Source organism: Taudactylus pleione, unplaced genomic scaffold (genome assembly GCF_031769625.1).
Source record: "Taudactylus pleione unplaced genomic scaffold, aTauple2 ptg000593l, whole genome shotgun sequence".
NCBI classification, from domain to species: Eukaryota; Metazoa; Chordata; class Amphibia; order Anura; family Myobatrachidae; genus Taudactylus; species Taudactylus pleione.
In genome coordinates, this window is record NW_028284995.1 from 317891 (window position 1) to 345051 (window position 27161).

The window sequence follows — 27161 nt, forward strand, 5'->3', positions numbered from 1 at the left end:
TTTTCTTTTTTCCTTGAGTAGTGATCAGAATTTAATTATTTCAAATTTAAACAACATCATTTCTTAACATAGTTGAGTATTCAGTAGTAACTTCTAAATGATGAGAATGTTTATTTAACAACATGGTGCAAAAATACAGCTTAAATATTGTTTTCATGTTGTAAGTCATGCTACTCTAACTATTATGAAAATTTGAAGTAATCTAACAATGCTTCCTGACCACAATTTGTTAAAACTTTTACTTAAATGTACGATTAAGGGTTTGTAATTTATATATTTACAGTATAAAACACATATTTTCTCTTCATTTCATGCAATCATGATGACAGAAAAATATTGATACTAAACCTTGTGTAACCATGCAAACATAGCTCAGTTGAGGTCTTAGTGACTTTTGCCATGCACAGACTTTGCTGAAATAGCTCAGTTGGGAGAGCGTTAGACTGAAGATCTAAAGGTCCCGGGTTTCAGCATGTTTGAGTACCTTTTTTCTTATTTCCTTGAGTAGTTATCAGTATTTAAGAATTTCAAATGTAAACAACATCATTTCTTAACATAGTTGAGTATTCAGTGGTATCTTCTAAATGATGAGAATGTTTATTTAACAACACGGTGCATAAATACAACTTAAATATTGTTTTCATGTTGTCCGTCATGCTACTCTATTATGAAAATTTGAAGTAATCTAACAATGCTTCCTGACTACAATTTGTTAAAACTTTTACTTAAATGTATAATTAAGGGTTATACAGTATAAAACACATATTTTCTTTTCATTTCATGCAATCATGATGACAGAAAAATATTGATACTAAACCTTGTGTAACCATGCAAACATAGCTCAGTTGAGGTCTTAGTGACTTTTGCCATACACAGACTTTGCCAAAATAGCTCAGTTGGGAGAGCGTTAGACTGAAGATCTAAAGGTCCCGGGTTTCAGCATGTTTCAGTACCTTTTTTCTTCTTTCCTTGAGCAGTTATCAGTTTTTAAGTATTTCAAATGTAAAAAACATCATTTCTAAACATAGTTGAGTATTCAGTAGTAACTTCTAAATGATGAGAATGTTTATTTAACAACACGGTGCATAAATACAGCTTAAATATTGTTTTCATGTTGTCCATCATGCTACTCTATTATGAAAATTTGAAGTAAACTAACTGCTTCCTGACCACAATTTGTTAAAACTTTTACTTAAATGTACGATTAAGGGTTTGTAATTTATATATTTACAGTATAAAACACATATTTTCTCTTCATTTCATGCAATCATGATGACAGAAAAATATTGATACTAAACCTTGTGTAACCATGCAAACATAGCTCAGTTGAGGTCTTAGTGACTTTTGCCATGCACAGACTTTGCTGAAATAGCTCAGTTGGGAGAGCGTTAGACTGAAGATCTAAAGGTCCCGGGTTTCAGCATGTTTGAGTACCTTTTTTCTTATTTCCTTGAGTAGTTATCAGTATTTAAGAATTTCAAATGTAAACAACATCATTTCTTAACATAGTTGAGTATTCAGTGGTATCTTCTAAATGATGAGAATGTTTATTTAACAACACGGTGCATAAATACAACTTAAATATTGTTTTCATGTTGTCCGTCATGCTACTCTATTATGAAAATTTGAAGTAATCTAACAATGCTTCCTGACTACAATTTGTTAAAACTTTTACTTAAATGTATAATTAAGGGTTATACAGTATAAAACACATATTTTCTTTTCATTTCATGCAATCATGATGACAGAAAAATATTGATACTAAACCTTGTGTAACCATGCAAACATAGCTCAGTTGAGGTCTTAGTGACTTTTGCCATACACAGACTTTGCCAAAATAGCTCAGTTGGGAGAGCGTTAGACTGAAGATCTAAAGGTCCCGGGTTTCAGCATGTTTCAGTTCCTTTTTTCTTCTTTCCTTGAGCAGTTATCACTTTTTAAGTATTTCAAATGTAAAAAACATCGTTTCTAAACATAGTTGAGTATTCAGTAGTAACTTCTAAATGATGAGAATGTTTATTTAACAACACGGTGCATAAATACAGCTTAAATATTGTTTTCATGTTGTCCATCATGCTACTCTATTATGAAAATTTGAAGTAAACTAACTGCTTCCTGACCACAATTTGTTAAAACTTTTACTTAAATGTACGATTAAGGGTTTGTAATTTATATATTTACTGTATAAAACACATCTTGTCTCTTCATTTCATGCAATCATGATGACAGAAAAATATTGATACTTAACCTTGTGTAACCATGCAAACATAGCTCAGTTGAGGCCTTAGTGACTTTTGCCATACACCGACCTTGCCGAAATAGCTCAGTTGGGAGAGCGTTAGACTGAAATTCTAAAGGTCCCTGGTTCGATCCCTGGTTTCGGGATGTTTGAGTGCTTTTTTCCTTGAGTAGTGATCAGAATTTAATTATTTCAAATTTAAACAAAATCATTTCTTAACATAGTTGAGTATTCAGTAGTAACTTCTAAATGATGAGAATGTTTAGTTAACAACATGGTGCATAAATACAGCTTAAATATTGTTTTCATGTTGTAAGTCATGCTACTCTAACTATTATGAAAATTTGAAGTAATCTAACAATGCTTCCTGACCACAATTTGTTAAAACTTTTACTTAAATGTATGATTAATGTTTGTAATGGATATATTTACAGTATAAAACACATATTTTCTTTTCATTTCATGCAATCATGATGACAGAAAAATATTGATACTTAACCTTGTGTAACCATGCAAACATAGCTCAGTTGAGGTCTTAGTGGCTTCTGCCATACACAGATTTTGCCAAAATAGCTCAGTTGGGAGAGCGTTAGACTGAAGATCTGAAGGTCCCTGGTTCAATCCCGAGTTTTGGCATGTTTGAGTGCATTTTTTCTTTTTTCCTTGAGTAGTGATCAGAATTTAATTATTTCAAATTTAAACAACATCATTTCTTAACATAGTTGAGTATTCAGTAGTAACTTCTAAATGATGAGAATGTTTTTTTAACTACACAGTGCATAAATACAGCTTAAATATTGTTTTCATGTTGTAAGTCATGCTACTCTAAATATTTTGAAAATTTGAAGTAATCTAACAATGCATCCTGACCACAATTTGTTAAAACTTTTACTTAAATGTATGATTAATTGTTTGTAATGGATATATTTACAGTATAAAACACATATTTTCTGTTCATTTCATGCAATCATGATGATAGAAAAATATTGATACTAAACCTTGTGTAACCATGCAAACATAGCTCAGGTGAGGTCTTAGTGACTTTTGCCATACAGAGACTTTGCCGAAATAGCTCAGTTGGGAGAGCATAAGATTGAAGATCTAAAGGTCCCGGGTTTCGGCATGTTTGAGTATGTATTTCCATTTTTCCTTGAGTACTTATCAGTATTTAATTATTTCAAATGTAAACAACATCATTTCTTAACAAAGTTGAATATTCAGTAGTATCTTCTAAATGATGAGAATGTTTATTTAACAACACGGTGCATAAATACAGCTTAAATATTGTTTTCATGTTGTCTGTCATGCTACTCTATTATGAAAATTTTAAGTAAACTAACTGCTTCCTGACCACAATTTGTTAAAACTTTTACTTAAATGTACGATTAAGGGTTTGTAATTTATATATTTACAGTATAAAACACATCTTTTCTCTTCATTTCATGCAATCATGATGACAGAAAAATATTGATACTTAACCTTGTGTAAGCATGCAAACATAGCTCAGTTGATGTCTTAGTGACATTTGCCATACACCGACCTTGATGAAATAGATCAGTTGGGAGAGCGTTAGACTGAAGATCTAAAGTTCCCTGGCTCGATCCCGGGTTTCGGCATGTTTGAGTGCATTTTTCTTTTTTCCTTGAGTAGTGATCAGAATTTAATTATTTCAAATTTAAGCAACATCATTTCTTAACATAGTTGAGTATTCAGTAGTAACTTCAAAATGATGAGAATGTTTATTTAACAACACGGTGCATAAATACAGCTTAAATATTGTTTTCATGTTGTAAGTCATGCTACTCTAAATATTATGAAAATTTGAAGTAATCTAACAATGCTTCCTGACCACAATTTGTTAAAACTTTAACTTAAATGTATGATTAAGGGTTTGTAATGGATATATTTACAGTATAAAACACATATTTTCTGTTCATTTCATGCAATCATGATGATAGAAAAATATTGATACTAAACCTTGTGTAACCATGCAAACATAGCTCAGTTGAGGTCTTAGTGACTTTTGCCATACACAGACTTTGCCGAAATAACTCAGTTGGGAGAGCGTTAGACTGAAGATCTAAAGGTCCCGGTTTTCAGCATGGTTGAGTACCTTTTGTCTTATTTCCTTGAGTAGTTATCAGTATTTAAGTATTTCAAATGTAAACAACATCGTTTCTTAACAAAGATGAGTATTCAGTAGTAACTTCTAAATGATGAGAATGTTTATTTAATAACACGGTGCATAAATACAGCTTAAATATTGTTTTCATGTTCTCCGTCATGCTACTCTATTATGAAAATTTGAAGTAATCTAAAAATGCTTCCTGACCACAATTTGATAAAACTTTTACTTAAATGTATGATTAAGGGTTTGTAATTTATATATTTACAGTATAAAACACATCTTTTCTCTTCATTTTATGCAACCATGATGACAGAAAAATATTGATACTTAACCTTGTGTAACCATGCAAACATAGCTCAGTTGAGGTCTTAGTGACTTTTGCCATAAACAGACTTTGCCGAAATAGCTCAGTTGGGAGAGCGTTAGACTGAAGATCTAAATGTCCCTGGTTTGATCCCGGCTTTTGGCATGTTTGAGTGCATTTTTTCTTTTTTCCTTGAGTAGTGATCAGAATTTAATTATTTCAAATTTAATCAACATCATTTCTTAACATAGTTGAGTATTCAGTAGTAACTTCTAAATGATGAGAATGTTTATTTAACAACACGGTGCATAAATACAGCTTAAATATTGTTTTCATGTTGTAAGTCATGCTACTCTAAATATTATGAAAATTTGAAGTAATCTAACAATGCTTCCTGACGACAGTTTGTTAAAACTTTTACTTAAATGTATGATTAAGGATTTGTAATGGATATATTTACAGTTTAAAACACATATTTTCTTTTCATTTCATGCAATCATGATGACAGAAAAATATTAATACTAAACCTTGTGTAACCATGCAAACATAGCTCAGTTGATGTCTTAGTGACTTTTGCCATACACAGACCTTGCCGCAATAGCTCGGTTGGGAGAGCGTTAGACCGATGATCTAAAGGTCCGGGTTTCGGCATGTTTGAGTACGTTTTTCCTTTTTTCCTTGAGTACTTATCAGTATTTAATTATTTCAAATGTGAACAACATCATTTCTTAACAAAGTTGAGTATTCAGTATTATCTTCTAAATGATGAGAATGTTTATTTAACAACACGGTGCATAAATACAGCTTAAATATTGTTTTCATGTTGTAAGTCATGCTACTCTAACTATTATGAAAATTTGAAGTAATCTAACAATGCTTCCTGACCACAATTTGTTAAAACTTTTACTTAAATGTATGATTAATGTTTGTAATGGATATATTTACAGTATAAAACACATATTTTCTTTTCATTTCATGCAATCATGATGACAGAAAAATATTGATACTTAACCTTGTGTAACCATGCAAACATAGCTCAGTTGAGGTCTTTGTGGCTTCTACCATACACAGATTTTGCCAAAATAGCTCAGTTGGGAGAGCGTTAGACTGAAGATCTAAAGGTCCCTGGTTCAATCCCGGGTTTTGGCATGTTTGAGTGCATTTTTTCTTTTTTCCTTGAGTAGTGATCAGAATTTAATTATTTCAAATTTAAACAACATCATTTCTTAACATAGTTGAGTATTCAGTAGTAACTTCTAAATGATGAGAATGTTTATTTAACAACACAGTGCATAAATACAGCTTAAATATTGTTTTCATGTTGTAAGTCATGCTACTCTAAATATTATGAAAATTTGAAGTAATCTAACAATGCTTCCTGACCCCAATTTGTTAAAACTTTTACTTAAATGTATGACTAATGGTTTGTAATGGATATATTTACAGTATAAAACACATATTTTCTGTTCATTTCATGCAATCATGATGATAGAAAAATATTGATACTAAACCTTGTGTAACCATGCAAACATAGCTCAGTTGAGGTCTTAGTGACTTTTGCCATACACAGACTTTGCCCAAATAGCTCAGTTGGGAGAGCATTAGACTGAAGATCTAAAGGTCCCGGGTTTCAGCATGGTTGAGTACCTTTTTTCTTATTTCCTTGAGTAGTTATCAGTATTTAAGTATTTCAAATGTAAACAACATCGTTTCTTAACATAGTTGAGTATTGAGTAGTAACTTCTAAATGATGAGAATGTTTATTTAACAACACGGTGCATAAATACAGCTTATATATTGTTTTCATGTTGTAAGTCATGCTACTCTAACTATTATGAAAATTTGAAGTAATCTAACAATGCTTCCAGACCACAATTTGTTAAAACTTTTACTTAAATGTATGATTAAGGGTTTGTAATGGATATATTTACAGTATTAAACACATCTTTTCTCTTCATTTCATGCAATCATGATGACAGAAAAATATTGATACTTAACCTTGTGTAACCATGCAAACATAGCTCAGTTGAGGTCTTAGTGACTTTTGCCATACACCGACCTTGCCGAAATAGCTCAGTTGGGAGAGCGTTAGACTGAAGATCTAAAGGTCCCGGGTTTCAGCATGGTTGAGTACCTTTTGTCTTATTTCCTTGAGTAGTTATCAGTATTTAAGTATTTCAAATGTAAACAACATCATTTCTTAACATAGTTGAGTATTCAGTAGTATCTTCTAAATGATGAGAATGTTTATTTAACAACACGGTGCATAAATACCGCTTAAATATTGTTTTCATGTTGTAAGTCATGCTATTCTAAATATTATGAAAATTTGAAGTAATCTAACAATGCTTCCTGACCCCAATTTGTTAAAACTTTTACTTAAATGTATGACTAAGGGTTTGTAATGGATATATTTACAGTATAAAACACATATTTTCTGTTCATTTCATGCAATCATGATTATAGAAAAATATTGATACTAAACCTTGTGTAACCATGCAAACATAGCTCAGAAGAGGTCTTAGTGACTTTTGCCATACACAGACTTTGCCCAAATAGCTCAGTTGGGAGAGAGTTAGACTGAAGATCTAAAGGTCCCGGGTTTCGGCATGGTTGAGTAGCTTGTTTCTTATTTCCTTGAGTAGATATCAGTATTTAAGTATTTCAAATGTAAACAACATCGTTTCTTAACATAGTTGAGTATTCAGTAGTAACTTCTAAATGATGAGAATGTTTATTTAACAACACGGTGCATAAATACAGCTTAAATATTGTTTTCATGTTGTAAGTCATGCTACTCTAACTATTATGAAAATTTGAAGTAATCTAACAATGCTTCCTGACCACAATTTGTTAAAACTTTTACTTAAATGTATGATTAAGGGTTTGTAATGGATATATTTACAGTACTAAACACATCTTTTCTCTTCATTTCATGCAATCATGATGACAGAAAAATATTGATACTTAACCTTGTGTAACCATGCAAACATAGCTCAGTTGAGGTCTTAGTGACTTTTGCCATACACTGACCTTGCCGAAATAGCTCAGTTGGGAGAGCGTTAGACTGAAGTTCTAAAGGTCCCTGGTTCGATCCCTGGTTTCGGCATGTTTGAGTGCATTTTTCTTTTTTCCTTGAGTAGTGATCAGAATTTAATTATTTCAAATTTAAACAACATCATTTCTTAACATAGTTGAGTATTCAGTAGTAACTTCTAAATGATGAGAATGTTTTTTTAACAACACGGTGCATAAATACAGCTTAAATATTGTTTTCATGTTGTAAGTCATACTACTCTAAATATTATGAAAATTTGAAGTAATCTAACAATGCTTCCTGACCACAATTTGTTAAAACGTTTACTTAAATGTATGATTAAGGGTTTGTAATGGATATATTTACAATATAAAACACATATTTTCTGTTCATTTCATGCAATCATGATGATAGAAAAATATTGATACTAAACCTTGTGTAACCATGCAAACATAGCTCAGTTGAGGTCTTAGTGACTTTTGCCATACACAGACCTTGCCGAAATAGCTCAGTTGGGAGAGCGTTAGACTGAAGAACTAAAGGTCCCAGGTTTCAACATGGTTGAGTACCTTTTTTCTTTTTTCCTTGAGTAGTTATCAGTATTTAATTATTTCAAATATAAACAACATCATTTCTTAACATAGTTGAGTATTCAGTAGTAACTTCTAAATGATGAGAATGTTTATTTAACAACACGGTGCATAAATACAGCTTAAATATTGTTTTCATGTTCTCCGTCATGCTACTCTATTATGAAAATTTGAAGTAATCTAAAAATGCTTCCTGACCACAATTTGATAAAACTTTTACTTAAATGTATGATTAAGGGTTTGTAATTTATATATTTACAGTATAAAACACATCTTTTCTCTTCATTTTATGCAACCATGATGACAGAAAAATATTGATACTTAACCTTGTGTAACCATGCAAACATAGCTCAGTTGAGGTCTTAGTGACTTTTGCCATAAACAGACTTTGCCGAAATAGCTCAGTTGGGAGAGCGTTAGACTGAAGATCTAAATGTCCCTGGTTTGATCCCGGCTTTTGGCATGTTTGAGTGCATTTTTTCTTTTTTCCTTGAGTAGTGATCAGAATTTAATTATTTCAAATTTAATCAACATCATTTCTTAACATAGTTGAGTATTCAGTAGTAACTTCTAAATGATGAGAATGTTTATTTAACAACACGGTGCATAAATACAGCTTAAATATTGTTTTTATGTTGTAAGTCATGCTACTCTAAATATTATGAAAGTTTGAAGTAATCTAACAATGCTTCCTGACGACAGTTTGTTAAAACTTTTACTTAAATGTATGATTAAGGATTTGTAATGGATATATTTACAGTTTAAAACACATATTTTCTTTTCATTTCATGCAATCATGATGACAGAAAAATATTAATACTAAACCTTGTGTAACCATGCAAACATAGCTCAGTTGATGTCTTAGTGACTTTTGCCATACACAGACCTTGCCGAAATAGCTCGGTTGGGAGAGCGTTAGACCGATGATCTAAAGGTCCGGGTTTCGGCATGTTTGAGTACGTTTTTCCTTTTTTCCTTGAGTACTTATCAGTATTTAATTATTTCAAATGTGAACAACATCATTTCTTAACAAAGTTGAGTATTCAGTATTATCTTCTAAATGATGAGAATGTTTATTTAACAACACGGTGCATAAATACAGCTTAAATATTGTTTTCATGTTGTAAGTCATGCTACTCTAACTATTATGAAAATTTGAAGTAATCTAACAATGCTTCCTGACCACAATTTGTTAAAACTTTTACTTAAATGTATGATTAATGTTTGTAATGGATATATTTACAGTATAAAACACATATTTTCTTTTCATTTCATGCAATCATGATGACAGAAAAATATTGATACTTAACCTTGTGTAACCATGCAAACATAGCTCAGTTGAGGTCTTTGTGGCTTCTGCCATACACAGATTTTGCCAAAATAGCTCAGTTGGGAGAGCGTTAGACTGAAGATCTAAAGGTCCCTGGTTCAATCCCGGGTTTTGGCATGTTTGAGTGCATTTTTTCTTTTTTCCTTGAGTAGTGATCAGAATTTAATTATTTCAAATTTAAACAACATCATTTCTTAACATAGTTGAGTATTCAGTAGTAACTTCTAAATGATGAGAATGTTTATTTAACAACACAGTGCATAAATACAGCTTAAATATTGTTTTCATGTTGTAAGTCATGCTACTCTAAATATTATGAAAATTTGAAGTAATCTAACAATGCTTCCTGACCCCAATTTGTTAAAACTTTTACTTAAATGTATGACTAATGGTTTGTAATGGATATATTTACAGTATAAAACACATATTTTCTGTTCATTTCATGCAATCATGATGATAGAAAAATATTGATACTAAACCTTGTGTAACCATGCAAACATAGCTCAGTTGAGGTCTTAGTGACTTTTGCCATACACAGACTTTGCCCAAATAGCTCAGTTGGGAGAGCATTAGACTGAAGATCTAAAGGTCCCGGGTTTCAGCATGGTTGAGTACCTTTTTTCTTATTTCCTTGAGTAGTTATCAGTATTTAAGTATTTCAAATGTAAACAACATCGTTTCTTAACATAGTTGAGTATTGAGTAGTAACTTCTAAATGATGAGAATGTTTATTTAACAACACGGTGCATAAATACAGCTTATATATTGTTTTCATGTTGTAAGTCATGCTACTCTAACTATTATGAAAATTTGAAGTAATCTAACAATGCTTCCAGACCACAATTTGTTAAAACTTTTACTTAAATGTATGATTAAGGGTTTGTAATGGATATATTTACAGTATTAAACACATCTTTTCTCTTCATTTCATGCAATCATGATGACAGAAAAATATTGATACTTAACCTTGTGTAACCATGCAAACATAGCTCAGTTGAGGTCTTAGTGACTTTTGCCATACACCGACCTTGCCGAAATAGCTCAGTTGGGAGAGCGTTAGTCTGAAGTTCTAAAGGTCCCTGGTTCGATCCCTGGTTTCGGCATGTTTGAGTACTTTTTTCTTTTTTCCTTGAGTAGTGATCAGAATTTAATTATTTCAAATTTAAACAACATCATTTCTTAACATAGTTGAGTATTCAGTAGTAACTTCTAAATGATGAGAATGTTTATTTAACAACACGGTGCATAAATACAGCTTAAATATTGTTTTCATGTTGTAAGTCATGCTACTCTAAATATTATGAAAGTTTGAAGTAATCTAACAATGCTTCCTGACGACAGTTTGTTAAAACTTTTACTTAAATGTATGATTAAGGATTTGTAATGGATATATTTACAGTTTAAAACACATATTTTCTTTTCATTTCATGCAATCATGATGACAGAAAAATATTAATACTAAACCTTGTGTAACCATGCAAACATAGCTCAGTTGATGTCTTAGTGACTTTTGCCATACACAGACCTTGCCGAAATAGCTCGGTTGGGAGAGCGTTAGACCGATGATCTAAAGGTCCGGGTTTCGGCATGTTTGAGTACGTTTTTCCTTTTTTCCTTGAGTACTTATCAGTATTTAATTATTTCAAATGTGAACAACATCATTTCTTAACAAAGTTGAGTATTCAGTATTATCTTCTAAATGATGAGAATGTTTATTTAACAACACGGTGCATAAATACAGCTTAAATATTGTTTTCATGTTGTAAGTCATGCTACTCTAACTATTATGAAAATTTGAAGTAATCTAACAATGCTTCCTGACCACAATTTGTTAAAACTTTTACTTAAATGTATGATTAATGTTTGTAATGGATATATTTACAGTATAAAACACATATTTTCTTTTCATTTCATGCAATCATGATGACAGAAAAATATTGATACTTAACCTTGTGTAACCATGCAAACATAGCTCAGTTGAGGTCTTTGTGGCTTCTGCCATACACAGATTTTGCCAAAATAGCTCAGTTGGGAGAGCGTTAGACTGAAGATCTAAAGGTCCCTGGTTCAATCCCGGGTTTTGGCATGTTTGAGTGCATTTTTTCTTTTTTCCTTGAGTAGTGATCAGAATTTAATTATTTCAAATTTAAACAACATCATTTCTTAACATAGTTGAGTATTCAGTAGTAACTTCTAAATGATGAGAATGTTTATTTAACAACACAGTGCATAAATACAGCTTAAATATTGTTTTCATGTTGTAAGTCATGCTACTCTAAATATTATGAAAATTTGAAGTAATCTAACAATGCTTCCTGACCCCAATTTGTTAAAACTTTTACTTAAATGTATGACTAATGGTTTGTAATGGATATATTTACAGTATAAAACACATATTTTCTGTTCATTTCATGCAATCATGATGATAGAAAAATATTGATACTAAACCTTGTGTAACCATGCAAACATAGCTCAGTTGAGGTCTTAGTGACTTTTGCCATACACAGACTTTGCCCAAATAGCTCAGTTGGGAGAGCATTAGACTGAAGATCTAAAGGTCCCGGGTTTCAGCATGGTTGAGTACCTTTTTTCTTATTTCCTTGAGTAGTTATCAGTATTTAAGTATTTCAAATGTAAACAACATCGTTTCTTAACATAGTTGAGTATTGAGTAGTAACTTCTAAATGATGAGAATGTTTATTTAACAACACGGTGCATAAATACAGCTTATATATTGTTTTCATGTTGTAAGTCATGCTACTCTAACTATTATGAAAATTTGAAGTAATCTAACAATGCTTCCAGACCACAATTTGTTAAAACTTTTACTTAAATGTATGATTAAGGGTTTGTAATGGATATATTTACAGTATTAAACACATCTTTTCTCTTCATTTCATGCAATCATGATGACAGAAAAATATTGATACTTAACCTTGTGTAACCATGCAAACATAGCTCAGTTGAGGTCTTAGTGACTTTTGCCATACACCGACCTTGCCGAAATAGCTCAGTTGGGAGAGCGTTAGTCTGAAGTTCTAAAGGTCCCTGGTTCGATCCCTGGTTTCGGCATGTTTGAGTACTTTTTTCTTTTTTCCTTGAGTAGTGATCAGAATTTAATTATTTCAAATTTAAACAACATCATTTCTTAACATAGTTGAGTATTCAGTAGTAACTTCTAAATGATGAGAATGTTTATTTAACAACACGGTGCATAAATACAGCTTAAATATTGTTTTCATGTTGTAAGTCATGCTACTCTAAATATTATGAAAATTTGAAGTAATCTAACAATGCTTCCTGACGACAGTTTGTTAAAACTTTTACTTAAATGTATGATTAAGGATTTGTAATGGATATATTTACAGTTTAAAACACATATTTTCTTTTCATTTCATGCAATCATGATGACAGAAAAATATTAATACTAAACCTTGTGTAACCATGCAAACATAGCTCAGTTGATGTCTTAGTGACTTTTGCCATACACAGACCGTGCCGAAATAGCTCGGTTGGGAGAGCGTTAGACCGATGATCTAAAGGTCCGGGTTTCGGCATGTTTGAGTACGTTTTTCCTTTTTTCCTTGAGTACTTATCAGTATTTAATTATTTCAAATGTGAACAACATCATTTCTTAACAAAGTTGAGTATTCAGTATTATCTTCTAAATGATGTGAATGTTTATTTAACAACACGGTGCATAAATACAGCTTAAATATTGTTTTCATGTTGTAAGTCATGCTACTCTAACTATTATGAAAATTTGAAGTAATCTAACAATGCTTCCTGACCACAATTTGTTAAAACTTTTACTTAAATGTATGATTAATGTTTGTAATGGATATATTTACAGTATAAAACACATTTTTTCTGTTCATTTCATGCAATCATGATGATAGAAAAATATTGATACTAAACCTTGTGTAACCATGCAAACATAGCTCTGTTGAGGTCTTAGTGACTTTTGCCATGCACAGACTTTGCCGAAATAGCTCAGTTGGGAGAGCGTTAGACTGAAGATCTAAAGGTCCCGGGTTTCAGCATGGTTGAGTACCTTTTGTCTTATTTCCTTGAGTAGTTATCAGTAATTAAGTATTTCAAATGTAAACAACATCGTTTCTTAACATAGTTGAGTATTCAGTAGTAACTTCTAAATGAAGAGACTGTTTATTTAACAACACGGTGCATAAATACAGCTTAAATATTGTTTTCATGTTGTAAGTCATGCTACTCTAAGTATTATGAAAATTTTAAATAATCTAACAATGCTTCCTGACCACAATTTGTTAAAACTTTTACTTAAATGTATGATTAAGGGTTTGTAATGGATATATTTACCGTATAAAACAGATATTTTCTTTTCATTTCATAAAATCATGATGACAGAAAAATATTGATACTTAACATTGTGTAACCATGCAATCATAGCTCCGTTGAGGTCTTAGTGGCTTCTGTCATACAAAGACTTTGCCGAAATAGCTCAGTTGGGAGAGCGTTAGACTGAAGATCTAAAGGTCCCTGGTTCGATCCTGGGTTTAGGCATGTTTGAGTGCATTTTTTCTTTTTTCCTTGAGTAGTGATCAGAATTTAATTATTTTAAATTTAAACAACATAATTCCTAACATAGTTGAGTATTCAGTAGTAACTTCTAAATGATGAGAATGTTTATTTAACAACACGGTGCATAAATAGAGCTTAAATATTGTTTTCATGTTGTAAGTCATGCTACTCTAAATATTATGAAAATTTGAAGTAATCTAACAATGCTTCCTGACCACAATTTGTTAAAACGTTTACCTAAATGTATGATTAAGGGTTTGTAATGGATATATTTACAGTATAAAACACATATTTTCTGTTCATTTCATGCAATCATGATGATAGAAAAATATTGATACTAAACCTTGTGTAACCATGCAAACATAGCTCAGTTGAGGTCTTAGTGACTTTTGCCATACACAGACTTTGCCCAAATAGCTCAGTTGGGAGAGCGTTAGACTGAAGATCTAAAGGTCCCGGGTTTCAGCATGGTTGAGTACCTTTTTTCTTATTTCCTTGAGTAGTTATCAGTATTTAAGTATTTCAAATGTAAACAACATCGTTTCTTAACATATTTGAGTATTCAGTAGTAACTTCTAAATGATGAGAATGTTTATTTAACAACACGGTGCATAAATACAGCTTAAATATTGTTTTCATGTTGTAAGTCATGCTACTCTAACTATTATGAAAATTTGAAGTAATCTAACAATGCTTCCTGACCACAATTTGTTAAAACTTTTACTTAAATGTATGATTAAGGGTTTGTAAGGGATATATTTACAGTATTAGACACATCTTTTCTCTTCATTTCATGCAATCATGATGACAGAAAAATATTGATACTTAACCTTGTGTAACCATGCAAACATAGCTCAGTTGAGGTCTTAGTGACTTTTGCCATACACCGACCTTGCCGAAATAGCTCAGTTGGGAGAGCGTTAGACTGAAGATCTAAAGGTCCCGGGTTTCAGCATGATTGAGTACCTTTTGTCTTATTTCCTTGAGTAGTTATCAGTATTTAAGTATTTCAAATGTAAACAACATCATTTCTTAACATAGTTGAGTATTCAGTAGTATCTTCTAAATGATGAGAATGTTTATTTAACAACACGGTGCATAAATACCGCTTAAATATTGTTTTCATGTTGTAAGTCATGCTATTCTAAATATTATGAAAATTTGAAGTAATCTAACAATGCTTCCTGACCCCAATTTGTTAAAACTTTTACTTAAATGTATGACTAAGGGTTTGTAATGGATATATTTACAGTATAAAACACATATTTTCTGATCATTTCATGCAATCATGATTATAGAAAAATATTGATACTAAACCTTGTGTAACCATGCAAACATAGCTCAGATGAGGTCTTAGTGACTTTTGCCATACACAGACTTTGCCCAAATAGCTCAGTTGGGAGAGCGTTAGACTGAAGATCTAAAGGTCCCGGGTTTCGGCATGGTTGAGTAGCTTTTTTCTTATTTCCTTGAGTAGATATCAGTATTTAAGTATTTCAAATGTAAACAACATCGTTTCTTAACATAGTTGAGTATTCAGTAGTAACTTCTAAATGATGAGAATGTTTATTTAACAACACGGTGCATAAATACAGCTTAAATATTGTTTTCATGTTGTAAGTCATGCTACTCTAACTATTATGAAAATTTGAAGTAATCTAACAATGCTTCCTGACCACAATTTGTTAAAACTTTTACTTAAATGTATGATTAAGGGTTTGTAATGGATATATTTACAGTATTAAACACATCTTTTCTCTTCATTTCATGCAATCATGATGACAGAAAAATATTGATACTTAACCTTGTGTAACCATGCAAACATAGCTCAGTTGAGGTCTTAGTGACTTTTGCCATACACCGACCTTGCCGAAATAGCTCAGTTGGGAGAGCGTTAGACTGAAGTTCTAAAGGTCCCTGGTTCGATCCCTGGTTTCGGCATGTTTGAGTGCATTTTTCTTTTTTCCTTGAGTAGTGATCAGAATTTAATTATTTCAAATTTAAACAACATCATTTCTTAACATAGTTGAGTATTCAGTAGTAACTTCTAAATGATGAGAATGTTTTTTTAACAACACGGTGCATAAATACAGCTTAAATATTGTTTTCATGTTGTAAGTCATGCTACTCTAAATATTATGAAAATTTGAAGTAATCTAACAATGCTTCCTGACCACAATTTGTTAAAACGTTTACTTAAATGTATGATTAAGGGTTTGTAATGGATATATTTACAATATAAAACACATATTTTCTGTTCATTTCATGCAATCATGATGATAGAAAAATATTGATACTAAACCTTGTGTAACCATGCAAACATAGCTCAGTTGAGGTCTTAGTGACTTTTGCCATACACAGACCTTGCCGAAATAGCTCAGTTGGGAGAGCGTTAGACTGAAGAACTAAAGGTCCCAGGTTTCAACATGGTTGAGTAGCTTTTTTCTTTTTTCCTTGAGTAGTTATCAGTATTTAATTATTTCAAATATAAACAACATCATTTCTTAACATAGTTGAGTATTCAGTAGTAACTTCTAAATGATGAGAATGTTTATTTAATAACACGGTGCATAAATACAGCTTAAATATTGTTTTCATGTTCTCCGTCATGCTACTCTATTATGAAAATTTGAAGTAATCTAAAAATGCTTCCTGACCACAATTTGATAAAACTTTTACTTAAATGTATGATTAAGGGTTTGTAATTTATATATTTACAGTATAAAACACATCTTTTCTCTTCATTTTATGCAACCATGATGACAGAAAAATATTGATACTTAACCTTGTGTAACCATGCAAACATAGCTCAGTTGAGGTCTTAGTGACTTTTGCCATAAACAGACTTTGCCGAAATAGCTCAGTTGGGAGAGCGTTAGACTGAAGATCTAAATGTCCCTGGTTTGATCCCGGCTTTTGGCATGTTTGAGTGCATTTTTTCTTTTTTCCTTGAGTAGTGATCAGAATTTAATTATTTCAAATTTAATCAACATCATTTCTTAACATAGTTGAGTATTCAGTAGTAACTTCTAAATGATGAGAATGTTTAGTTAACAACACGGTGCATAAATACAGCTTAAATATTGTTTTCATGTTGTAAGTCATGCTACTCTAAATATTATGAAAGTTTGAAGTAATCTAACAATGCTTCCTGACGACAGTTTGTTAAAACTTTTACTTAAATGTATGATTAAGGATTTGTAATGGATATATTTACAGTTTAAAACACATATTTTCTTTTCATTTCATGCAATCATGATGACAGAAAAATATTAATACTAAACCTTGTGTAACCATGCAAACATAGCTCAGTTGATGTCTTAGTGACTTTTGCCATACACAGACCTTGCCGAAATAGCTCGGTTGGGAGAGCGTTAGACCGATGATCTAAAGGTCCGGGTTTCGGCATGTTTGAGTACGTTTTTCCTTTTTTCCTTGAGTACTTATCAGTATTTAATTATTTCAAATGTGAACAACATCATTTCTTAACAAAGTTGAGTATTCAGTATTATCTTCTAAATGATGAGAATGTTTATTTAACAACACGGTGCATAAATACAGCTTAAATATTGTTTTCATGTTGTAAGTCATGCTACTCTAACTATTATGAAAATTTGAAGTAATCTAACAATGCTTCCTGACCACAATTTGTTAAAACTTTTACTTAAATGTATGATTAATGTTTGTAATGGATATATTTACAGTATAAAACACATATTTTCTTTTCATTTCATGCAATCATGATGACAGAAAAATATTGATACTTAACCTTGTGTAACCATGCAAACATAGCTCAGTTGAGGTCTTTGTGGCTTCTGCCATACACAGATTTTGCCAAAATAGCTCAGTTGGGAGAGCGTTAGACTGAAGATCTAAAGGTCCCTGGTTCAATCCCGGGTTTTGGCATGTTTGAGTGCATTTTTTCTTTTTTCCTTGAGTAGTGATCAGAATTTAATTATTTCAAATTTAAACAACATCATTTCTTAACATAGTTGAGTATTCAGTAGTAACTTCTAAATGATGAGAATGTTTATTTAACAACACAGTGCATAAATACAGCTTAAATATTGTTTTCATGTTGTAAGTCATGCTACTCTAAATATTATGAAAATTTGAAGTAATCTAACAATGCTTCCTGACCCCAATTTGTTAAAACTTTTACTTAAATGTATGACTAATGGTTTGTAATGGATATATTTACAGTATAAAACACATATTTTCTGTTCATTTCATGCAATCATGATGATAGAAAAATATTGATACTAAACCTTGTGTAACCATGCAAACATAGCTCAGTTGAGGTCTTAGTGACTTTTGCCATACACAGACTTTGCCCAAATAGCTCAGTTGGGAGAGCATTAGACTGAAGATCTAAAGGTCCCGGGTTTCAGCATGGTTGAGTACCTTTTTTCTTATTTCCTTGAGTAGTTATCAGTATTTAAGTATTTCAAATGTAAACAACATCGTTTCTTAACATAGTTGAGTATTGAGTAGTAACTTCTAAATGATGAGAATGTTTATTTAACAACACGGTGCATAAATACAGCTTATATATTGTTTTCATGTTGTAAGTCATGCTACTCTAACTATTATGAAAATTTGAAGTAATCTAACAATGCTTCCAGACCACAATTTGTTAAAACTTTTACTTAAATGTATGATTAAGGGTTTGTAATGGATATATTTACAGTATTAAACACATCTTTTCTCTTCATTTCATGCAATCATGATGACAGAAAAATATTGATACTTAACCTTGTGTAACCATGCAAACATAGCTCAGTTGAGGTCTTAGTGACTTTTGCCATACACCGACCTTGCCGAAATAGCTCAGTTGGGAGAGCGTTAGTCTGAAGTTCTAAAGGTACCTGGTTCGATCCCTGGTTTCGGCATGTTTGAGTGCTTTTTTCTTTTTTCCTTGAGTAGTGATCAGAATTTAATTATTTCAAATTTAAACAACATCATTTCTTAACATAGTTGAGTATTCAGTAGTAACTTCTAAATGATGAGAATGTTTATTTAACAACACGGTGCATAAATACAGCTTAAATATTGTTTTCATGTTGTAAGTCATGCTACTCTAAATATTATGAAAATTTGAAGTAATCTAACAATGCTTCCTGACGACAGTTTGTTAAAACTTTTACTTAAATGTATGATTAAGGATTTGTAATGGATATATTTACAGTTTAAAACACATATTTTCTTTTCATTTCATGCAATCATGATGACAGAAAAATATTAATACTAAACCTTGTGTAACCATGCAAACATAGCTCAGTTGATGTCTTAGTGACTTTTGCCATACACAGACCTTGCCGAAATAGCTTGGTTGGGAGAGCGTTAGACCGATGATCTAAAGGTCCGGGTTTCGGCATGTTTGAGTACGTTTTTCCTTTTTTCCTTGAGTACTTATCAGTATTTAATTATTTCAAATGTGAACAACATCATTTCTTAACAAAGTTGAGTATTCAGTATTATCTTCTAAATGATGAGAATGTTTATTTAACAACACGGTGCATAAATACAGCTTAAATATTGTTTTCATGTTGTAAGTCATGCTACTCTAACTATTATGAAAATTTGAAGTAATCTAACAATGCTTCCTGACCACAATTTGTTAAAACTTTTACTTAAATGTATGATTAATGTTTGTAATGGATATATTTACAGTATAAAACACATATTTTCTTTTCATTTCATGCAATCATGATGACAGAAAAATATTGATACTTAACCTTGTGTAACCATGCAAACATAGCTCAGTTGAGGTCTTTGTGGCTTCTGCCATACACAGATTTTGCCAAAATAGCTCAGTTGGGAGAGCGTTAGACTTTAGATCTAAAGGTCCCTGGTTCAATCCCGGGTTTTGGCATGTTTGAGTGCATTTTTTCTTTTTTCCTTGAGTAGTGATCAGAATTTAATTATTTCAAATTTAAACAACATCATTTCTTAACATAGTTGAGTATTCAGTAGTAACTTCTAAATGATGAGAATGTTTATTTAACAACACAGTGCATAAATACAGCTTAAATATTGTTTTCATGTTGTAAGTCATGCTACTCTAAATATTATGAAAATTTGAAGTAATCTAACAATGCTTCCTGACCCCAATTTGTTAAAACTTTTACTTAAATGTATGACTAATGGTTTGTAATGGATATATTTACAGTATAAAACACATATTTTCTGTTCATTTCATGCAATCATGATGATAGAAAAATATTGATACTAAACCTTGTGTAACCATGCAAACATAGCTCAGTTGAGGTCTTAGTGACTTTTGCCATACACAGACTTTGCCGAAATAGCTCAGTTGGGAGAGCATTAGACTGAAGATCTAAAGGTCCCGGGTTTCAGCATGGTTGAGTACCTTTTTTCTTATTTCCTTGAGTAGTTATCAGTATTTAAGTATTTCAAATGTAAACAACATCGTTTCTTAACATAGTTGAGTATTGAGTAGTAACTTCTAAATGATGAGAATGTTTATTTAACAACACGGTGCATAAATACAGCTTATATATTGTTTTCATGTTGTAAGTCATGCTACTCTATTATGAAAATTTGAAGTAATCTAACAATGCTTCCTGACCACAATTTGATAAAACTTTTACTTAAATGTATAATTAAGGGTTATACAGTATAAAACACATATTTTCTTTTCATTTCATGCAATCATGATGACAGAAAAATATTGATACTAAACCTTGTGTAACCATGCAAACATAGCTCAGGTGAGGTCTTAGTGACTTTTGCCATACACAGACTTTGCTGAAATAGCTCAGTTAGGAGAGCATAAGACTGAAGATTTAAAGGTCCCGGGTTTCAGCATGTTTGAGTCAATTTTTTCTTTTTTCTTGAATAGTTATCAGTATTTAATTATTTCAAATGTAAACAACATCATTTCTTAAATTAGTTGAGTATTCAGTAGTATCTTCTAAATGATGAGAATGTTTATTTAATAACACGGTGCATAAATACAGCTTAAATATTGTTTTCGTGTTGTCCGTCATGCTACTCTATTATGAAAATTTGAAGTAATCTAACAATGCTTCCTGACCACAATTTGATAAAACTTTTACTTAAATGTATAATTAAGGGTTATACAGTATAAAACACATATTTTCTTTTCATTTCATGCAATCATGATGACAGAAAAATGTTGATACTAAACCTTGTGTAACCATGCAAACATAGCTCAGTTGAGGTCTTAGTGACTTTTGCCATACACAGACTTTGCCGAAATAGCTCAGTTGGGAGAGCGTTAGACTGAAGATCTAAAGGTCCCGGGTTTCAGCATGTTTGAGTACCTTTTTTCTTCTTTCCTTGAGCAGTTATCAGTTTTTAAGTATTTCAAATGTAAACAACATCGTTTCTTAACATAGTTGAGTATTCAATAGTAACTTCTAAATGATGAGAATGTTTATTTAACAACACGGTGCATAAATATAGCTTAAAAATTGTTTTCATGTTGTCCATCATGCTACTCTATTATGAAAATTTGAAGTAAACGAACTGCTTCCTGACCACAATTTGTTAAAACTTTTACTTAAAAGTACATTTAAGGGTTTGTAATTTATATATTTACAGTATAAAACACATCTTTTCTCTTCATTTCATGCAACCATGATGACAGAAAAATATTGATACTTAACCTTGTGTAACCATGCAAACATAGCTCAGTTGAGGTCTTAGTGACTTTTGACCTACACAGACTTTGCCGAAATAGCTCAGTTGGGAGAGCATTAGACTGAAGATCTAAAGGTCCCGGGTCTCAGCATGTTTGAGTACATTTTTTCTTTTTTCCTTCAGTAGTTATAAGTATTTAATTATTTCAAATGTAAACAACATCATTTCTTAACATAGTTGAGTATTCAGTAGTATCTTCTAAATGATGAGAATGTTTATTTAATAACACGGTGCATAAATACAGCTTAAATATTGTTTTCATGTTGTAAGTCATGCTACTCTAACTATTATGAAAATTTGAAGTAATCTAACAATGCTTCCTGACCACAATTTGTTAAAGCTTTTACTTAAATGTATGATTAAGGGTTTGTAATGGATATATTTACAGTATAAAACACATATTTTCTTTTCATTTCATGCAATCATGATGACAGAAAAATATTGATACTTAACCTTGTGTAACCATGCAAACATAGCTCAGTTGAGGTCTTAGTGACTTTTGCCATACACCGACCTTGCCGAAATAGCTCAGTTGGGAGAGCGTTAGACTGAAGATCTAAAGGTCCCTGGTTCGATCCCGGGTTTCGGCATGTTTGAGTACCTTTTTTCTTATTTCCTTGAGTAGTTATCAGTATATAAGTATTTCAAATGTAAACAACATCGTTTCTTAACATAGTTGAGTATTCAGTAGTAACTTCTAAATGATGAGAATGTTTATTTAACAACACGGTGCATAAATGCAGCTTAAATATTGTTTTCATGTTGTAAGTCATGCTACTCTATTATGAAAATTTTAAGTAAACTAAATGCTTCCTGACCACAATTTGTTAAAACTTTAACTTAAATGTACGATTAAGGGTTTGTAATTTATATATTTACAGTATAAAACACATCTTTTCTCTTCATTTCATGCAATCATTATGACAGAAAAATATTGCTACTTAACCTTGTGTAACCATGCAAACATAGCTCAGTTGAGGTCTTAGTGACTTTTGCCATATGCCGACCTTGCCGAAATAGCTCAGTTGGGAGAGCGTTAGACTGAAGATCTAAAGGTCCCTGGCTCGATCCCGGGTTTCGGAATGTTTGAGTGCATTTTTCTTTTTTCCTTGAGTAGTGATCAGAATTTAAATATTTCAAATGTAAACAACATCATTTCTTAACATAGTTGAGTATTCAGTAGTATCTTCTAAATGATGAGAATGATTATTTAATAACACGGTGCATAAATACAGCTTAAATATTGTTTTCATGTTGTACGTCATGCTACTCTATTATGAAAATTTGAAGTAATCTTACAATGCTTCCTGACTACAATATGATAAAACTTTTACTTAAATGTACGATTAAGGGTTTGTAATTTATATATTTACAGTATAAAACACATCTTTTCTCTTCATTTCATGCAAACATGATGACAGAAAATATTGATACTTAACCTTGTGTAACCATGCAAACATAGCTCAGTTGAGGTCTTAGTGACTTTAGCCATACATCAACCTTGCCGAAATAGCTCATTTGGGAGAGCATTAGACTGAAGATCTAAAGGTCCCTGGTTCAATCCCGGGTTTCGGCATGTTTGAGAGCATTTTTTCTTTTTTCCTTGAGAAGTGATCAGAATTTAATTATTTAAAATTTAAAAAACGTAATTTCTTAACATAGTTGAGTATTCAGTAGTAACTTCTAAATGTTGAGAATGTTTATTTAACAACATGGTGCATAAATACAGCTTAAATATTGTTTTCATGTTGTAAGTCATGCTACTCTAACTATTATGAATTTTTGAAGTAATCTAACAATCCTTCCTGACTACAATTTGTTAAAACTTTTACTTAAATGTATGATTAAGGGTTTGTAATGGATATATTTATAGTATAAAACACATATTTTCTGTTCATTTCATGCAATCATGATGATAGAAAAATATTGATACTAAACCTTGTGTAACCATAGAAACATAGCTCAGTTGAGGTCTTAGTGACTTTTGCCATACACAGACATTGCCGAAATAGCTCATTTGGGAGAGCATTAAACTGAAGATCTAAAGGTCCCGGGTTTCAGCATGGTTGAGTACCTTTTTTCTTATTTCCTTGAGTAGTTATCAGTATATAAGTATTTCAAATGTAAACAACATCGTTTCTTAATATAGTTGAGTATTCAGTAGTAACTTCTAAATGATGAGAATGTTTATTTAACAACACGGTGCATAAATGCAGCTTAAATATTGTTTTCATGTTGTCTGTCATGCTACTCTATTATGAAAATTTTAAGTAAACTAACTGCTTCCTGACCACAATTTGTTAAAACTTTTACTTAAATGTATGATTAAGGGTTTGTAATGAATATAGTTACAGTATAAAACACATATTTTCTTTTCATTTCATGCAATCATGATGACAGAAAAATATTGATACTAAACCTTGTGTAACCATGCAAACATAGCTCAGGTGAGGTCTTAGTGACTTTTGCAATACAGATACTTTGCCGAAATAGCTCAGTTGGGAGAGCATAAGACTGAAGATCTAAAGGTCCCGGGTTTCGGCATGTTTGAGTATGTATTTCCATTTTTCCTTGAGTACTTATCAGTATTTAATTATTTCAAATGTAAACAACATCATTTCTTAACAAAGTTGAGTATTCAGTAGTATCTTCTAAATGATGAGAATGTTTATTTAACAGCATGGTGCATAAATACAGCTTAAATATTGTTTTCATGTTGTCCGTCATGCTACTCTATTATGAAAATTTGAAGTAAACTAACTGCTTCCTGACCACAATTTGTTAAAACTTTTACTTAAATGTACGATTATGGGTTTGTAATTTATATATTTACAGTATAAAGCACATCTTTTCTCTTCATTTCATGCAATCAAGATGACAGAAAAATATTGCTACTTAACCTTGTGTAAGCATGCAAACATAGCTCAGTTGATGTCTTAGTGACATTTGCCATACACCGACTTTGCCGAAATAGATCAGTTGGGAGAGCATTAGACTGAAGATCTAAAGGTCCCTGGTTCGATCGCGGGTTTTGGCATGTTTGAGTGCATTTTTCTTTTTTTCTTGAGTAGTGATCAGAATTTAATTATTTCAAATTTAAACATCATTTCTTAACATAGTTGAGTATTCAGTAGTAACTTCTAAATGATGAGAATGTTTATTTAACAACACGGTGCATTAATACAGCTTAAATATTGTTTTCATATTGTAAGTCATGCTACTCTAACTATTATGAAAATTTGAAGTAATCTAACAATGCTTCCTGACCACAATTTGTTAAAACTTTTGCTTAAATGTATGATTAAGGGTTTGTAATGGATATATTTACAGTATAAAACACATATTTTCTTTTCATTTCATGCAATCATGATGACAGAAAAATATTGATACTAAACCTTGTGTAACCATGCAAACATAGCTCAGGTGAGGTCTTAGTGACTTTTGCCATACACAGACTTTGCTGAAATAGCTCAGTTGGGAGAGCATAAGACTGAAGATTTAAAGGTCCCGGGTTTCAGCATGTTTGAGTACATTTTTTCTTTTTTCTTGAAAAGTTATCAGTATTTAATTATTTCAAATGTAAACAACATCATTTCTTAATTTAGTTGAGTATTCAGTAGTATCTTCTAAATGATGAGAATGTTTATTTAATAACACGGTGCATAAATACAGCTTAAATATTGTTTTCGTGTTGTCCGTCATGCTACTCTATTATGAAAATTTGAAGTAATCTAACAATGCTTCCTGACCACAATTTGTTAAAACTTTTACTTAAATGTATAATTAAGGGTTATACAGTATAAAACACATATTTTCTTTTCATTTCATGCAATCATGATGACAGAAAAATATTGATACTAAACCTTGTGTAACCATGCAAACATAGCTCAGTTGAGGTCTTAGTGACTTTTGCCATACACAGACTCTGTCGAAATAGCTCAGTTAGGAGAGCATTAGACTGAAGATCTAAAGATCCCGGGTCTCAGCATGTTTGAGTACATTTTTTCTTTTTTCCTTCAGTAGTTATCAGTATTTAATTATTTCAAATGTAAACAACATAATTTCTTAACATAGTTGAGTATTCAGTAGTATCTTCTAAATGATGAGAATGTTTATTTAATAACACGGTGCATAAATACAGCTTAAATATTGTTTTCATGTTGTAAGTCATGGTACTCTAACTATTATGAAAATTTGAAGTAATCTAACAATGCTTCCTGACCACAATTTGTTAAAGCTTTTATTTAAATGTATGATTAAGGGTTTGTAATGGATATATTTACAGTATAAAACACATATTTTCTTTTTATTTCATGCAATCATGATGACTGAAAAATATTGATACTTAACCTTGTGTAACCATGCAAACATAGCTCAGTTGAGGTCTTAGTGACTCTGCAAAACACTGACCTTGCTGAAATAGCTCAGTTGGTAGAGCGTTAGACTGAAGATCTAAAGGTCCGTGGTTCGATCCCGAGTTTCAGCATGTTTGAGTGCATTTTTTCTTTTTTCCTTGAGTAGTGATCAGAATTTAATTATTTCAAATTTAAACAACATAATTTCTAAACATAGTTGAGTATTCAGTAGTAACTTCTAAATGATGAGAATGTTTAATTAACAACACAGTGCATAAATACAGCTTAAATATTGTTTTCATGTTGTAAGTCATGCTACTCTAACTATTATGAACATTTGAAGTAATCTAACAATGCTTCCTGACCACAATTTGTTAAAGCTTTTACTTAAATGTATGATTAAGGGTTTGTAATGGATATATTTACAGTATAAAACACATATTTTCTTTTCATTTCATGCAATCATGATGACAGAAAAATATTGATACTAAACCTTGTGTAACCATGCAAACAAAGCTCAGTTGATGTCTTAGTGACTTTTGCCATAGACAGACTTTGACGAAATAGCTCAGTTGGGAGAGCGTTAGACTGAAGATCTAAAGGTCCCAGGTTTCTTCATGTTTGAGTAAATTTTTTCTTTTTTCCTTGAGTAGTTATCAGTATTTAATTATTTCAAATGTAAACAACATCTTTTCTTAACATAGTTGAGTATTCAGTAGTATCTTCTAAATGATGAGAATGTTTATTTAACAACACGGTGCATAAATACAGCTTAAATATTGTTTTCATGTTGTCCATCATGATACTCTATTACGAAAAATTGAATTAATCTAACAATGCTTCCTGACCACAATTTGTTAAAGCTTTTACTTAAATGTATGATTAAGGGTTTGTAATGGATATATTTACAGTATAAAACATTTTTTCTT

At 31.3% G+C, this 27161-nt stretch overlaps 9 non-coding genes across 9 annotated transcripts; all 9 read left to right on the plus strand.

Annotated features, from left to right (window-relative positions):
* Window positions 1-5747: 5747 nt before the first annotated feature.
* Window positions 5748-5820, plus strand: TRNAF-GAA (transfer RNA phenylalanine (anticodon GAA)). Its single transcript has one exon. It is a non-coding gene; the product is annotated as a tRNA-Phe (tRNA).
* A 1887-nt stretch (window positions 5821-7707) lies between these two features.
* Window positions 7708-7780, plus strand: TRNAF-GAA (transfer RNA phenylalanine (anticodon GAA)). The gene has a single exon. It is a non-coding gene; the product is annotated as a tRNA-Phe (tRNA).
* Window positions 7781-9672: 1892 nt separating this feature from the next.
* TRNAF-GAA (transfer RNA phenylalanine (anticodon GAA)) lies at window positions 9673-9745 on the plus strand. Its single transcript has one exon. It is a non-coding gene; the product is annotated as a tRNA-Phe (tRNA).
* A 1896-nt stretch (window positions 9746-11641) lies between these two features.
* Window positions 11642-11714, plus strand: TRNAF-GAA (transfer RNA phenylalanine (anticodon GAA)). The gene has a single exon. It is a non-coding gene; the product is annotated as a tRNA-Phe (tRNA).
* Window positions 11715-16056: 4342 nt separating this feature from the next.
* TRNAF-GAA (transfer RNA phenylalanine (anticodon GAA)) lies at window positions 16057-16129 on the plus strand. Its single transcript has one exon. It is a non-coding gene; the product is annotated as a tRNA-Phe (tRNA).
* Window positions 16130-18021: 1892 nt separating this feature from the next.
* Window positions 18022-18094, plus strand: TRNAF-GAA (transfer RNA phenylalanine (anticodon GAA)). Its single transcript has one exon. It is a non-coding gene; the product is annotated as a tRNA-Phe (tRNA).
* Window positions 18095-22394: 4300 nt separating this feature from the next.
* TRNAF-GAA (transfer RNA phenylalanine (anticodon GAA)) lies at window positions 22395-22467 on the plus strand. The gene has a single exon. It is a non-coding gene; the product is annotated as a tRNA-Phe (tRNA).
* A 913-nt stretch (window positions 22468-23380) lies between these two features.
* On the plus strand, window positions 23381-23453 carry TRNAF-GAA (transfer RNA phenylalanine (anticodon GAA)). The gene has a single exon. It is a non-coding gene; the product is annotated as a tRNA-Phe (tRNA).
* A 2837-nt stretch (window positions 23454-26290) lies between these two features.
* On the plus strand, window positions 26291-26363 carry TRNAF-GAA (transfer RNA phenylalanine (anticodon GAA)). The gene has a single exon. It is a non-coding gene; the product is annotated as a tRNA-Phe (tRNA).
* The last annotated feature ends 798 nt before the right edge of the window (window positions 26364-27161 follow it).